Genomic DNA, 14,041 nt, shown 5'->3' on the forward strand with positions numbered 1-14,041 from the left:
CTGGCATGGCTGAGGCAGCCACAGAAAGCCTGGCCCAGGGGAGAAGCCAAGGTGAGGCTCCCCAGGGATCCCTGCCTTCCTCCTGCGGGGTCCCATCCCTGCTTTCACCCTGCAGGATCCCATCCCTGCTTTCACCCTGCAGGATCTCATCCCTGCTTTCCCTGCAGGATCCCATCCCTGCTTTCCCCTGCAGGATCCCATCCCTGCCTTCCTCCTGCAGGATCCCATCCCTGCCTTCCTCCTGTGGGGTCCAATCCCTGCTTTCACCCTGCAGGATCTCATCCCTGCTTTCACCCTGCAGGATCTCATCCCTGCCTTCCTCCTGCAGGATCCCATCCCTGCTTTCCCCCTGCAGGATCCCATCCCTGCCTTCCCCCTGCAGGATCCCATCCCTGTTTTCCCCCTGCAGGATCCCATCCCTGTTTTCCCCCTGCAGGATCCCATCCCTGCTTTCCTCCTGCAGTATCCCATCCCTGCTATCCCATCCCTGTTTTCCTCCTGAAGGATCCCATCCCTGCTTTCCCCCTGCAGGATCCAATCCCTGCTTTCCTCCTGCAGGATCCCATCCCTGTTTTACCCCTGCAGGATCCCATCCCTGCTATCCCATCCCTGCTTTCCCCCTGCAGGATCCAATCCCTGCTTTCCCCATGCAGGATCCCATCCCTGCTTTACCCCTGCAGGATCCAAGGCTGACTGCAGCAGTGGGTTCCAGGGTGCTGTGGCACAGACACATCCCAGCGGAGCGGAGGGGAAGGACAGGGTGTCCAGCAGCAGAGCTGGAACAAGCATTCCCAGCCTGAAAAAGCCCCGTTGCAGCCTCCCCTACACTCCATACACTGTGCTCATTTCACCAAGCCATCACTCCCAGCCACTTGACACCCCAAACTGGGCACCAGCCAGTCCCTGGCCCCCGTGCCCAGCCCCAGCTCCCCGAGGGTGACTGGCAGAGCTGGAATGCAGCAGGAGCTCACCAGGACACTCTCTAAATACAGAGAGAAGGCTCAGGCATTCTCGACACACTGGTTCCTTAGCCTAGAAAGCAGCAAACACGTCAGATCTCACCAGTTTTCAGGGCTCCAGCAGGACCTGTCCTCACCCCAGCAGCCACCCTGCCACCAGAGCAGGCTCTGTCACGCTTGTTTTAGCTTCTGTCTGGCTCTGCTGGATTATTTTTGTTTTTCATGACTCAGAGGCTCTTCAGACGAGGTCAAAAGTCACAGTGTGTTTCCTGAACATCATCTTTCATTCTTTAATGCCAAAAGACAACAAACAATAGGACATTCATCAAGTGTCTCTGTTTTGCTTTTATGTTGTTGCATAACAGCAGTAGAACACTGTCCCCTAAAATGTTCACAACTGTATTTATTAAAACGAAAAGCTCAATTTTTTTTATTAAATCTGTATCAGGTCAGTAAGAAGATAAACGCAGGGGGGGGAAAAAAGCCTAATCTGGGAAAGCTCAAGAGAGAAAACAAACAAACATCAGCAGGAGAGCCGAGCGTAGGGATGAGAGAATCCTTCATTTCCTGGCAGGGAGGGGAGGGACAGCGACACGCCAGCCCAGGGGAAGCAGGTGGGCACCCCAACAGGCTCACACCCCCTGAACACCTGGGAGATCCCAGAAGTTGTTCATCCCACAAGGATCAACAAGGCACCAGTGCCTGTTTCTGCTCATGTTTTACATGACACGAACAGCAAGGGATTTGTGATGGGAGATGGCTGTGGCTCGCCACACCCTGCACAAGATCACAGAATCTGAGAGCCAGAGCTCTTCCTTCTAACACAAAAACCCGACAGTAGCTGCATTTGTACCTTTATTTCTCCTAACAAGGGAGCACAGTTCGTGCTGAGGCACAAGACAAACGAGGATTTTACAGCAAGGATGAACAGCAAATAAAAGCCTTTATACCAAAACATCCCTACTGAGCTCTTGGATGTCTCTCCCCAGCTGGTCTTTGCCCAGTTTGGGCCACTTGGGATGACAATCAAGCAGCAATCTGTCTTGTCTTGATTTTAGTTTTATGGGGCCGATGAGCAGATCCGCAGCACAAGCAGATGCAGGCAGTGTGACTAAGTGACAGTCCACAAGGGAACACGGACCATAAATTCAGCCTAAGAGTTGTAAAACCATTATTTCCCCTCCTAACCCAAAGGCTAAGGGAGGAGAAAGTTAAAAAAAAAAAAATCCATAATCCACATGCATTTCATCTTCCCCAGGAATTAGCCCAGTTGGTGCCATTCTTTCTCCTCACAGGGACGAGGGAAATTGTCCGAATTTAAGCCTGCCCCAAGTCTAGGAATTCCAGCTCAATCTCCCCCAGTACATTAGTTAAAAATAAACGAGGTGCAATCAGCCTCCTCGGGGATTTTATCCTCTTTCAGCTCTAAATGCAGCTCTGCTGTCACATGTATGCCATGTACAAAGGGGCCGCCTGCCTCCCAGCCTCACTGCTGCCCCAAAATAATCTCACTCCTGCTCTCTGCTTACCAGGCCTCCATTCGTGTTCCCCGGGGTCACGGGCTCTCTCTCCATCACTGAAACAAAGGCTGGAAGATGCAGGGCCGCTGGTGTGTCAGCAGTGCTTGTTTTTATCGTGGATGAAGGGAGCCAGCCTCTTTGGAGAGGCTCTGACCACACCTAAAGCCACGGCTTTGTCATCCCTTATCGAGGGAGGCAGGAGCCTTCTGCTCTCCCCACCGAGCCAAAAGCTTCACCCACCTCACACGACCGCCCCTTTTCCGAGGAGAAGCATTCACGGCTTTTTTTCCTGGCTGCAGCACTCCAGTGCCAAGCAATCCTTACCCAAAAAGTCACTTTACACCCTCCCAGCTCCCTCCCAAGCCTGGCATTCCCCTGGGCACTGGGAAGGTGCTGCTCACCTGGACACAAACGCCACAATCCCTAAGAAGGATTTTTTCCCTTTAAGAAAAAAAGGAGAGGCTCCTGGATGCTGAGAGAACAAACCAACCCCAAAGTCCAAAACTCCTCTGCTAAGGTGAGCAGCAGTGGCTAATGAAACCTGCTCTGGAGCTGAGCACGGGCCTCAGACAGCCCTGACAATAAGCCCTGACAATTAGACACAAAAAGCAGTGACATATTTGAGAGATTAAGCATTAATAAGTGCCTTCACATTAAAGAGTATTCATTCTTCACCTCCTGCCTGGAGGAACCTGGGGGAAGGGAGGAGCTGGCAAAGTAATCCAGCTACTACTGACATGGGAGGCGAAAGCAGAACTCATGCAGAGTAAGCTCCAAAACCATGAAATATCATGAAATAAGGATGCAGCTCAGCAATTCCTGATGCTGTAATTCCACATCCTGCAGGGAGCTGGGTCCCCACCTTGCTCTCAGGCAAGCACCAGCTTGGGGCTGCCAGGCAGGGTTTAATATGGAAGGGTGAGAGGGCAGGAACAGGAGAGATGGATGAGCAAGGAGAGCAGACAGGACAGCAGGCCCAGGTGTGCCCAAGATGCTGCTCGGGATGAGAACAAAACCAGGGAGCTCCAGGGACTCCTCCTGCTCACAGCTGCTCTTTTCGGATCACCCACCCAGCACCAGAACCCTGCAGGGCTCCACAAACCCCAGAGTCACTCCCTTTGTCCAACGTCCTCATTTTGGTCCCAATACCCTCATTTTGGTCCCAAAACCCTCATTCTGGTCCCATCCTCTCTAAATCTGTTCTCCCAGGCAGTGACTCCAAGCCACGCCGTAGTTTGAACAGATTTTACCTGCTTTCCTTTTTGCCCCCAACAGCAACATTTATTTCTTCTGCCTATTCACGCCTGCCAGGCTCTCCATTATTACACCGGGAAATGCTGAGGGGAAACCGTGTAGTTTTCTGTCCAATTTGGAGACGTCCATTGTTAAAAGCTTCTTGTACAAATCCCTCCAGGCAGCTCCAGGCAGCGCCCTTTGTCATGCTGATGAGGCAGGAGGTAAAACCACATATAAGCAGTAACTTCAGAGGGCAGAATTTGCTCAGGGTGGAATCTGCCCTTGAATTCAGAGTCAGTGGGAGCTGAAAATCAACCACAAAAGGCAATTCTGACTTTGGATTAAATCCCAGCTTTGGGCTCACTAACACCACAAACTACAGCTACCAGCAGAGAGCAGGAGAAGCCCCAGTTGTGCCACATCACTCAGTTTCCTCTCAGGTCTCACCTTAAAGCACACAGGTAACTCAATCCCAGCCACTCTCAGCCCATCACACGCAGGATCTGAGGAGGGTAATGAAGCACTGGCTCCTGCAGGGAGGAGTCAGCACTTTGTACCAGGTGGGTCAGCACTAGCCACATTTCCAAACCTTACATTTCCTTCTCTTCCGAGCATACCAAAGTCAAGCACAGCTGCAGATATAAATGTCATTTTTATGCAAAGGCTCCTCACATAACCCTGAGTGGGCACAAACACAGACCAACCTCCAGGAAGGAATCCCTCCAGATTATCCCTTCTCTTGGGACAGTCTGCTCCCTCCTGTCTTCCCGTGGTCTCCAACTAACGCAAAGAGCAGGAACTGCTCATCCTGAGATCCACAGCAACCAGGCAGGACAAGCCTCGCTTGCCCATCACTTGGCCTCTCAATTTGAGCGTGACAGCGCTGGGCTGCCTGTGGTTTGGCTGAGAACAGCTGGCCAGATGTGCTCCTGCCCCAGAAGCCCAAGTAAAGCGACATTTCACTTCACAGAGAACAAGCAGAGCTGTTCCTGAGCGCCACACACGCTCCGCGCTGGGACTTTGCCAACAAACCCGGGATTCAAGAAACTTTTAATCAAATAAAAGATAAAATGTTTCCTAGGACAGGGAACAATGTAACCACTCTGAAGACCTCCCCTACTTGCGCAATTTCAGCTTCAGAAGTGCAAACGCTCCTTTGCAGGGCACAGAAAACAGTCGGTTTATCTCAGAAGTGAATCTCCGCCCTTCCCCAAACAGGCCGAGCTGGATGTCCTCAGGAGTCACAGGAGAGGCTTCTTTAGATGTTTTGAGTCATTTACAAACACCTCATGGAATTTCATTCTGCGGCAACTGACTTGAGCCGCTGATGAAATCCATCTGAAATTACATCTGGCACTTCCAGGCAGACAGCCCGGGGCAGGGGCTGAGGGGGAGCCACAAAGTGCAGCTGATAAGCGGCAGAAAGCCCTTCAAGTCCCACACGTGCTATTCAAACCCCTCCATACAAGCGGTTTCATCACCTCTCTTGAAGTGCTGAAGAGTTCACACAGCCCTTCCTGCCCCTCCATGCCCCACACCAGCCTCTGTTCTTCCCCGGAGCATCACCCCAGAGCTGGGGATCACAGAACCATGGAATATCCCCGGCTGAAAGGGACCACAGCGATCATCGACCCCCACAGCCCCACCATTGTCCAAACACACCTGAGCTCTTGGGGACAAACCCCTGCCCAGGGTGGGACAACCCCGCTGCTCTGGAGCACAGCACGGAGGGAAGGCAGAGAGGTCAGGGCAGGTAGAGCGGAGAGGCTGCAAAGATGGAAATAATTAGCCCAACTGCAGCAATAATCCCTTTAGCTGCACAGGAGGTATCCCCTGGTGCTCCCTTTCTCTGGATATTTAAAGAAGAGACACTGAAAACAGGAGCCACGCAGTGTGTTATGACCACTTTTACTAACTGGTCTGCTAGGAAAGAAAAGGGGAAAACCAGTGGATTGATTTCTGAGGAGCAAAAAAGCTCATTAGACTTGCAAAGAAAACCCACTCAAGTCTAAAGGCACAGATACTTCTCCTCCAGACTCCAGTGTAAACCACACATGCTTTCCACAGGCACTTAAAAAAACCCCAGCCTACAACCAGCAGATTTCAGTGTAAAACAAAGCTCCAGCTCGCAGATGGAGGAGGGAGATCCATCCTGCTGCAAGAGAGACTCAGATTCACTCAGCCCCTCACAGCAGAGCTGTGCCCACCTTAAAAACCTCACAAGGGTTTACCTGAAGGGCCACAGTTCTGCTCTGTCCAGCACATCCTAGGGTGACCTGCAAAGACAGCTTGGGACTGAGGGCTGTTCATGCTGAAACAGCCAGGAGGGAACAGCACTGCCCAGAGCAGGAGCTCCACATCTCCCTGCAGTGATCCAGCGTGGGGGCTGCACCTCTGGCAAGGCTGAGCCAGCCTGGGTGCTCAGGGGGGTTTCTCCAAGCCCACCCCCCTCTGCCCCAGACCACCCACCCTAATCCTGCTGCCAGGGCAGTGGGAACATCTCTGTGCTGCTCTGCAGGACCTGAGCCACTTCTGCAATCGCTTCCTTCTCCATCTCCACGGGCAGGCAGAGCCCTGCAGCACCCAGCACTGCCCAATTCACTGATGAGCACCCCCAGCCCCGGGGATGTGCCCGTGGGGTGAGCCCCAGGCACCACCCAGCCAGCTCTGGAGCCTGAGCAGCACAGCCCAGCCAGCAGAGCCCCTGAGGTAGGAAGAGATTACACTGCATTGGCAGAAAAACCTAGAAAGCCAGCCCAGCTCTGCTGCCACTGCAGCAGGAGGGAGAGGCGCTCAGAGAGCTGCTGCTCCTCTCAGCTGAGGCTGGGAACAGGCGGGATGCTGAGCTGGGGCTCCCTGTGCTACAGGACAGGTACACGAGGGGCACAATCCCTCAGCCTTGGCTACTCCAACACAGCCAGAGAGGCCCCTCCTGCTCCAAGAAAGGGCTCTCAGTGCTTTCCCACAGACTCGTGGGTTTGCAGACCTCAGAAGGAGCCAGAAAGAATCAGCCATGCCCATTTTGCTCAGGGTTGGCTGCTTTACCTGCGTGCAGAATCACAACCCCTCTAAATTCCTTTTAAACCCTGCTGCCACATTCCAGCAGCCCCAGCAGCCTCCCAGCATCACCCAGAAGGAGGCCACAAGCCCAGGGCACTGCACTACAAGCTCCCACCTGCCAGTCCAGCCCCACACCTTAGCACACAGCCTAGGGGTCAACCAGCCAAGCTACAATCCCACTGAGCTCACCAGCCAGCAAGCTGAGCAAACTGGAAAATACTGGGAGCCAGGTGGAAACCAGTGCCCTGGCTCTCCCCTGACTCGTTCATCAAGTGTCAGAGCATTCCTACAGCTAAATTAGCAGCACTGCCCCAAAGGACACCAGCACCACAGCCAAGCCTCATCAGCACGCTGGGTCGACAAAATAAGATTATTCTGCTCAAGACAAACTCAAATCCACAGCTTTCTTCCAGCTTTTGAATAATCTTGCTTTTGGGAAGAAAGGGACCGGCCACCCTGAGCATTTCCCCTTAGCCAGTGCCTCATGATCCAATTTTCCAAGCTCTGCCAACCCAGAGGGATTTGTGTGGAGCTCTGTGGTGGGCACACCGGCACCAGGACAGGGATTTGTGTGGAGCTCTGGGGTGGGCACACCGGGCACCAGGAGCAGGATTTGTGTGCAGCTCTGGGGTGGGCACACCGGGCACCAGGACCAGGATTTGTGTGGAGCTCTGGGGTGGGCACACCGGGCACCAGGAGCAGGATTTGTGTGGAGCTCTGGGGTGGGCACACCCGCACCAGGACTGGGATTTGTGTGCAGCTCTGGGGTGGGCACACTGGGCACCAGGACCAGGATTTGTGTGGAGCTCTGGGGTGGGCACAGCTGGCACCAGGACCAGGATTTGTGTGGAGCTCTGGGGTGGGCACAGCTGGCACCAGGACTGGGATTTGTGTGGAGCTCTGGGGTGGGCACACCGGGCACCAGGACCAGGATTTGTGTGGAGCTCTGGGGTGGGCACACCGGGCACCAGGACCAGGATTTGTGTGGAGCTCTGGGGTGGGCACACCGGGCACCAGGACCGGGACTTGTGTGGAGCTCTGGGGTGGGCACAGCTGGCACCAGGACCAGGATTTGTGTGGAGCTCTGAGGTGGGCACACCGGGCACCAGGACTTGTGTGGAGCTCTGGGGTGGGCACACCGGGCACCAGGACCAGGATTTGTGTGGAGCTCTGGGGTGGGCACACCGGGCACCAGGATTTGTGTGGAGCTCTGGGGTGGGCACAGCTGGCACCAGGACCAGGATTTGTGTGGAGCTCTGGGGTGGGCACACCGGGCACCAGGACCAGGATTTGTGTGGAGCTCTGGGGTGGGCACAGCTGGCACCAGGACCAGGATTTGTGTGGAGCTCTGGGGTGGGCACACCCGGCACCAGGACTTGTGTGGAGCTCTGGGGTGGGCACACCGGGCACCAGGACTTGTGTGGAGCTCTGGGGTGGGCACACCAGGCACCAGGACTGGGATTTGTGTGCAGCTCTGGGGTGGGCACACCGGGCACCAGGACTGGGATTTGTGTGGAGCTCTGGGGTGGGCACAGCGGGCACCAGGAGCAGGATTCGTGTGGAGCTCTGGGGTGGGCACAGCTGGCACCAGGACCAGGATTTGTGTGGAGCTCTGGGGTGGGCACACCGGGCACCAGGATTTGTGTGGAGCTCTGGGGTGGGCACACCGGGCACCAGGACCGGGATTCGTGTGGAGCTCTGGGGTGGGCACACCGGGCACCAGGACTGGGATTTGTGTGGAGCTCTGGGGTGGGCACACCGGGCACCAGGAGCAGGATTCGTGTGGAGCTCTGGGGTGGGCACACCCAGCACCAGGACTGGGATTTGTGTGGAGCTCTGGGGTGGGCACAGCTGGCACCAGGACTGGGATTTGTGTGGAGCTCTGGGGTGGGCACACCGGGCACCAGGACTGGGATTTGTGTGGAGCTCTGGGGCGGGCACACCCAGCACCAGGACGAGCCCACCCGGCTCTGGCGGGACCGACAGCCACGGCTGTGCTGCAGGATGTGTCAGGACAATTTGTCACTCCCATGCTGATGGAAGCAGCCTTTCAAGAGCTTCAGCACCGACACCAGCTCCAAAACACTCCCAACGTGGCTGTTCCAACAGCCCTGCAATGCTGGGGAGCCCAAACTCCACGTGGCAGGGAGCAATTCCCTCCATCCCTGCTGCTGCACCCTCGGGACTGCTCAGCAATGTGGTACCCAAACACCTCCAAACCCCACGCCTGGAAACCGCTGGAAAAAAGCCTGTGGTGCTACACAGATCAACGAGCACTCCACGAGGAGCACGGTTCTCTGAAATGCAGCAGAGGAACACAAAAGGCAGGAGATGAAACACCCACCTCAGCAGCGTGCTACGAGCATCCCTGACTGGCTACACCCAGCTCTTCCTCACCGAGAAAGGGCAGCTACAGTGTCACATTTTCCTCCTTTTTATCCTATGAGGTCTGGCCAGGGGAGAAGAATTTACCAGGGTTTTTGGGAAGGAAATGACAAAGCTACAGCACCCCCTTTTCATCTATATAATACATTAAATAAATGCATGTGCTTGATCCTCCTGAAGCTGCAGTTCTTTAAGCACAGAGGGGATGGGACAGTTTGAATGGAACACCTTGGGAAGGCAGAGGCTGAGGGCAGAGGGCAGCAAGGGATACAGAGGGAAGGGTGAGCAAGACCAGATTGGAAGCCAGACCTGTAAATACTTCACACAGTGCTGGACAGAGGGACACACACCAAACCTGCACTTGCCTCCTGCAGGGGCTGGGCCCATCCGCTGCTCAGGGAGCTGCACACAGAGCACACAGAGCTCCCACCACTGCTATCCCCAGTTAATCCCCGCAGGATAAACATCCCTATCTGATCTGTAACACCATCTGTGGGATGGGCATCGCGTTGACCAGGTCTCAAAAAATGAACCCCACCTGCATCTCACTCAAAGAATGGGAAAATGCAATACTTTAATCAGGTGTGAACCATCTGCCAGTGAATCTCCATCTCCGGAAGCTTGGAGTGCAGGCTGGAGCACTCTGGTCTAATGGAAGATGTCCCTGCCCATGCCAGGGGGTGGAACAACATGGTCTGTAAGGCTCCTTTCAACCCAAACCATTCCATGATTCTATGCTCAAATCCTCTACAAACTACAGGTAAATCAGCCAACACTTTGCTTTACTCCTTAAGCTGCTCATCTTGGGGTGAAAACCAAGCATTTTGTGTTTCAAGAGTGAACAAAGCATAACTGGGTTAGGCAATTTCTCACTCCTAGAGAGAATGAGGTTTTCATTTTTCTCCCCTCAAGAGCAGCCTGCAAACGCCCAACTGAGACCTGTTTTGATTGACCATCCTGAGGGAAATAATGCCCAGAAAACCGAACCCCACAAGGAAAGCCATCAAACACCCCAAATGTGAGGTGCTGGCAGCAGAGCCAAAACCCCTTCAATGGATGGAAGCAGGCAGCCATTGCTGGACAAGGCACATTAACGATTGTCAGCAGCAAATTTTGTTCCACCGATTCACACACGCATCCAACATCTGCCCACATCCACGCCGGGGGAAGCTCGGGAATACTCTGCATACAAATGGTGACAGCTTAGCTCATCTCAGCTGCTCCTTCCAGCACGAGCAGCCTCTCGCTGCAAATGGAGCTGCACCTCGCGGGGTGGTACCACAGCAAATGGAAGGAGAAACTCCCTCTGAAGTGATGGCAGCTGCCCTCTGCGAGCAGCAGCAGGATTGCGTTTCTAGGTGTTCAAAAACACCAGGGAAAATCATCTGCCCTAAGGCAGCCCTCCCTCGTGCTCGTGTGGCAGTCGGGGATGCAGGCAGAAATCTCCATCCCTCACCTGGAATGAGCTGTTTCTGCTCCTTGCAGGTTGAATTGCTCCAAGGCAGGAGGCCAGGTGTGTGCTCCTGGAAACACCTGGCCAGGAAACTTCCCTTCTCCCAGCTAAGTCAGAGTTAACATAAAGAAATACCCAACAACCACAGGTAAAAAAGGCAAAACCCAGAAAGGGGGGGCAGCTCCACGCCCCACCTGGTGGGATTTGGGGACGAGAAAGAAGAGACAGCATGGGAAGAGGGACACGGAAGGGACAAGGGGGCCATTCCAGCATGACAAGGACAATCCCAGCATGGCACTGGGATGCTTGGGATGTGCCCGGCACATCCAGGGACCGCCAGAGACACCAAGGAGCCCCATCCCAGCCCCGAACCCACGAGGATGAGCATCCCCATCCCGGGGCTGGAAAACACCCGGGATTCAACAGGATGGGACCCACCTCGTTCACGTTAAACACCGAACCCCTCGACACGGGCACCGGGGGGTGCAACAAAGCCGGGCAGCGCCGAGGTGCCGTGACCTCAATAGCGCTTCCCCCCACGCAAAATTTAGGGCTGGGCGTGTGCAGCTCCTTTTTTCCCTTTTCCCTTTTTTTTTTAATTCGAAACGCTTTTTCGTTACGGTTTCCCATTATTGATTAATTTACCGTTTTTAATCCCCGCTGCCTCCCGCCTCGAGGCGGCTGCAGAACATGGCCCCGCGCTGCCGCCCCTCCTGCCGCAGCCCCGGCCCCACCTGCCGGGAGGAACGGGGCCGAAACGGGCGCAAAGCGGGGAGAAAGAGACAAACCCGCCCTTCTCCATCCCTCCATCCATCCATCCCTCCCTCCATCCTTCCATCCCTCCCTCCATCCATCCATCCCTCCATCCATCCCTCGCCGCCGCTCCCCGCCCGCCGCACCTGCCCCGGGCGCCCGCGCTGCCGCAGGGGCCGCGCCTCGCGCTGCCGCAGCCCCGGGGCGCCGGCACCGGGACACGCCCCTCCCCTCGCTTTTGGGATGAAGTGGACGGATTTTGCTTCTCGGGGGTTGATTGATTTTTTTTTTTATCCTTCTCTCCCCCCTCTTCTCCGCGCGGGACGCGGCGGAGGGAGAGCGCGCCCGGGGGTTCAGCGCCCCCCCTCCAGCCCACGGCAGCCACCCTCCCCGTACCTGCCGCTGCGGGGGTGTCCGCACCGGAGCCGGCTGCTGACAGCGGTGGCGGTGACGGTGACAGCGGCGGCGGCGGCGGCGCGGGCGGGGCGGGGGGCGCGCGCGGGCTCCGGAACCTTCGCCGCGCCGGCGGGGCGGGCGCGCGCGCGCGTGCGCGGAGCGCCGCCGAGCCCCCCACCCCCCGCGCCCCCCGCCTCTCGCGGGGAGCGCTCGCCCCGCCCGCGCGCGCGCGCCCCGCCGCCGCCGCCGCCCCATTGTCTGCGGGCAGCGGGGGCGCGCGCCGCCCCGGCCGGCAGGGGGCGCTGCCGCGATGCCCCCGCCCCTCCCGGCCCGGCCCCGCTCCGCTCCGGCCTGCGGCGGCCGCGGCACACACCGAGGCCCGGTACACACCCGGCACACACCGAGCCCCGGTACACACCGAGCCCCGGTACACACCGAGGCCCGGTACGCACCCGGCACACACCCGGTACACACCCGGTACACACCGAGCCCCGGTACGCACCCGGTACACAGCCGGTACACTCCCCGCACACGCCGAGCCCCGGTACGCACCTGGCACACACCCGGTACACACCCGGTACACACCCGGTAACCCCCCGATACGCCAGCCCCGGTACACACCCGGTACACACCCGGTAAGCCCCGGTACACACCGAGCCCCGGCACATACCGAGCCCCGGTACACACCCGGTACACACCCGGTACACACCCGGTACGCACCCGGTACACACCCGGTACACACCGAGCCCCGGTACACACCGAGCCCCGGTACACACCCGGTACACACCCGGTACACACCCGGTACACACCCGGTACGCACCCGGTACGCACCCGGCACACACCGAGCCCCGGCACACACCGAGCCCCGGTACGCACCCGGTACACCCCGATGCCACCCCCGGGACACCGCCTCGCCCAGCCCCGCCGCCCGCTTCCATCCCCAATTCTGCCCGGCCCCGCGTCCCGCACACGCTGCTGCCGCCGGGCGCTGCTGGGCCCGGCCCTGAGCGTCCATGGAGAAGGCGGGAGCGCGGCTCGTGTGGGAGCGGCCTCCCCCAGCACCCGCTCAGCGCCGCTCAGTATCTGCTCAGCACCACTCAGGTCGGTCCGGAGTCGGTGCTGAGCGAGTACTCAGTGGTGCTGAGCAGATGCTGAGTGGGAGCTGAGTGGGAGCTGAGTACTCGCTCAGGACCGACTCAGCACCAGTCAGCACTTGCTCAGCACCACCTCAGTTCCCGCTCAGGACCGACTCAGCCCCACTCAGCATCTGCTCAGCACCACTCAGCATCTGCTCAGTATCTGCTCAGCACCCCTCAGCTCCTGCTCAGCACCCCTCAGCTCCTGCTCAGGACCACCTCAGGAGAGACTCAGTCTAACTCAGATGGGAAAAGGGAAGTTTCCTCACCAGGTGCCCACATGTGCAGCACCAGTCTGCTTTTTAAAGCAGCAGACCAGATTGGGAATGATCTGTTTTGGTTTGGAATAAAGCTTTATGGAGTGTCAAAGCTCTTCTCCTACTACAGTATCAATAACGGCAAATTTACAGATTTGAATTGTACAAAAAAAAATTTATTTATGAGCATGCAATGTTATGAGATAGTTGTGTTTGTTTGTTTTCAGGTCCATAGTAATAGGCAAGACATCTAAAACCAGAGGAATGGTTCTTTTATGCCCATTTTTAAACTGCCTAAAAAGTACCCACTATAATTTAGCTGGAGAGTTTTCCTAGATTAGACACATCTCCTCTCAAAAATCTATCACCGCTTTGGGAATTGTAAAACAAACATTACAGCGCTGCAAGGGGAGACAACAGAAAACAAGATGAATTGCAGTGCCAGCAGCTCGAGCCCAGTCTGGGACAGCAGCGATGTGGGATGTAGCAGGAACACCAGGCTGGCTGGGAGTCAGCTCAGCACCCTCCAACAGGATTATTCCTTCATCTAAAGATGGCAAAAGAGACTCCGGGCCTCATTTCTTGAAGTGCTCAGCATGACAACACCTGTCTTCCTGAAGTCGCCTCAATGCCCGCTTACATCTGCCTGAGTTCCCAGCACAAGTCCCGTCTGGATCCAAGAAATCCTGGGCTGGGCAGTGAGGCATGGTTAGCCAGGGCTCAGGTACAGGCACATCCAGGCCGTTTAGGAGATCTGTTGGCAAAGGATGGTCAAGAGTGAAATGCATCAATTGCTGCAGCAACGCCGAGATGTTTCCAGAACTGCTGGAGCAGCCCAAGCCCCAAAGTGCAGCCCTGGGTGGGAAGAGCTCTTGGTGATCAGCAG

At 56.5% G+C, this 14,041-nt stretch overlaps 1 protein-coding gene across 14 annotated transcripts in view; it reads right to left on the reverse strand.

The window, feature by feature from the left end:
• Positions 1-11,890, reverse strand: part of MAPT (microtubule associated protein tau) — a 44,186-nt gene extending 32,296 nt beyond the window's left edge. For all 14 annotated transcript variants that reach the window (XM_030966188.1, XM_030966182.1, XM_030966191.1 and 11 more), the window contains exon 1: positions 11,763-11,890. The gene's annotated coding sequence lies outside the window, so the exon portion shown is untranslated. The remainder of the gene's footprint in view (positions 1-11,762) is intronic.
• Between the last annotated feature and the right edge of the window lie 2,151 nt (positions 11,891-14,041).

This window comes from Camarhynchus parvulus, chromosome 27, assembly GCF_901933205.1.
Source record: "Camarhynchus parvulus chromosome 27, STF_HiC, whole genome shotgun sequence".
NCBI classification, from domain to species: domain Eukaryota; kingdom Metazoa; phylum Chordata; class Aves; order Passeriformes; family Thraupidae; genus Camarhynchus; species Camarhynchus parvulus.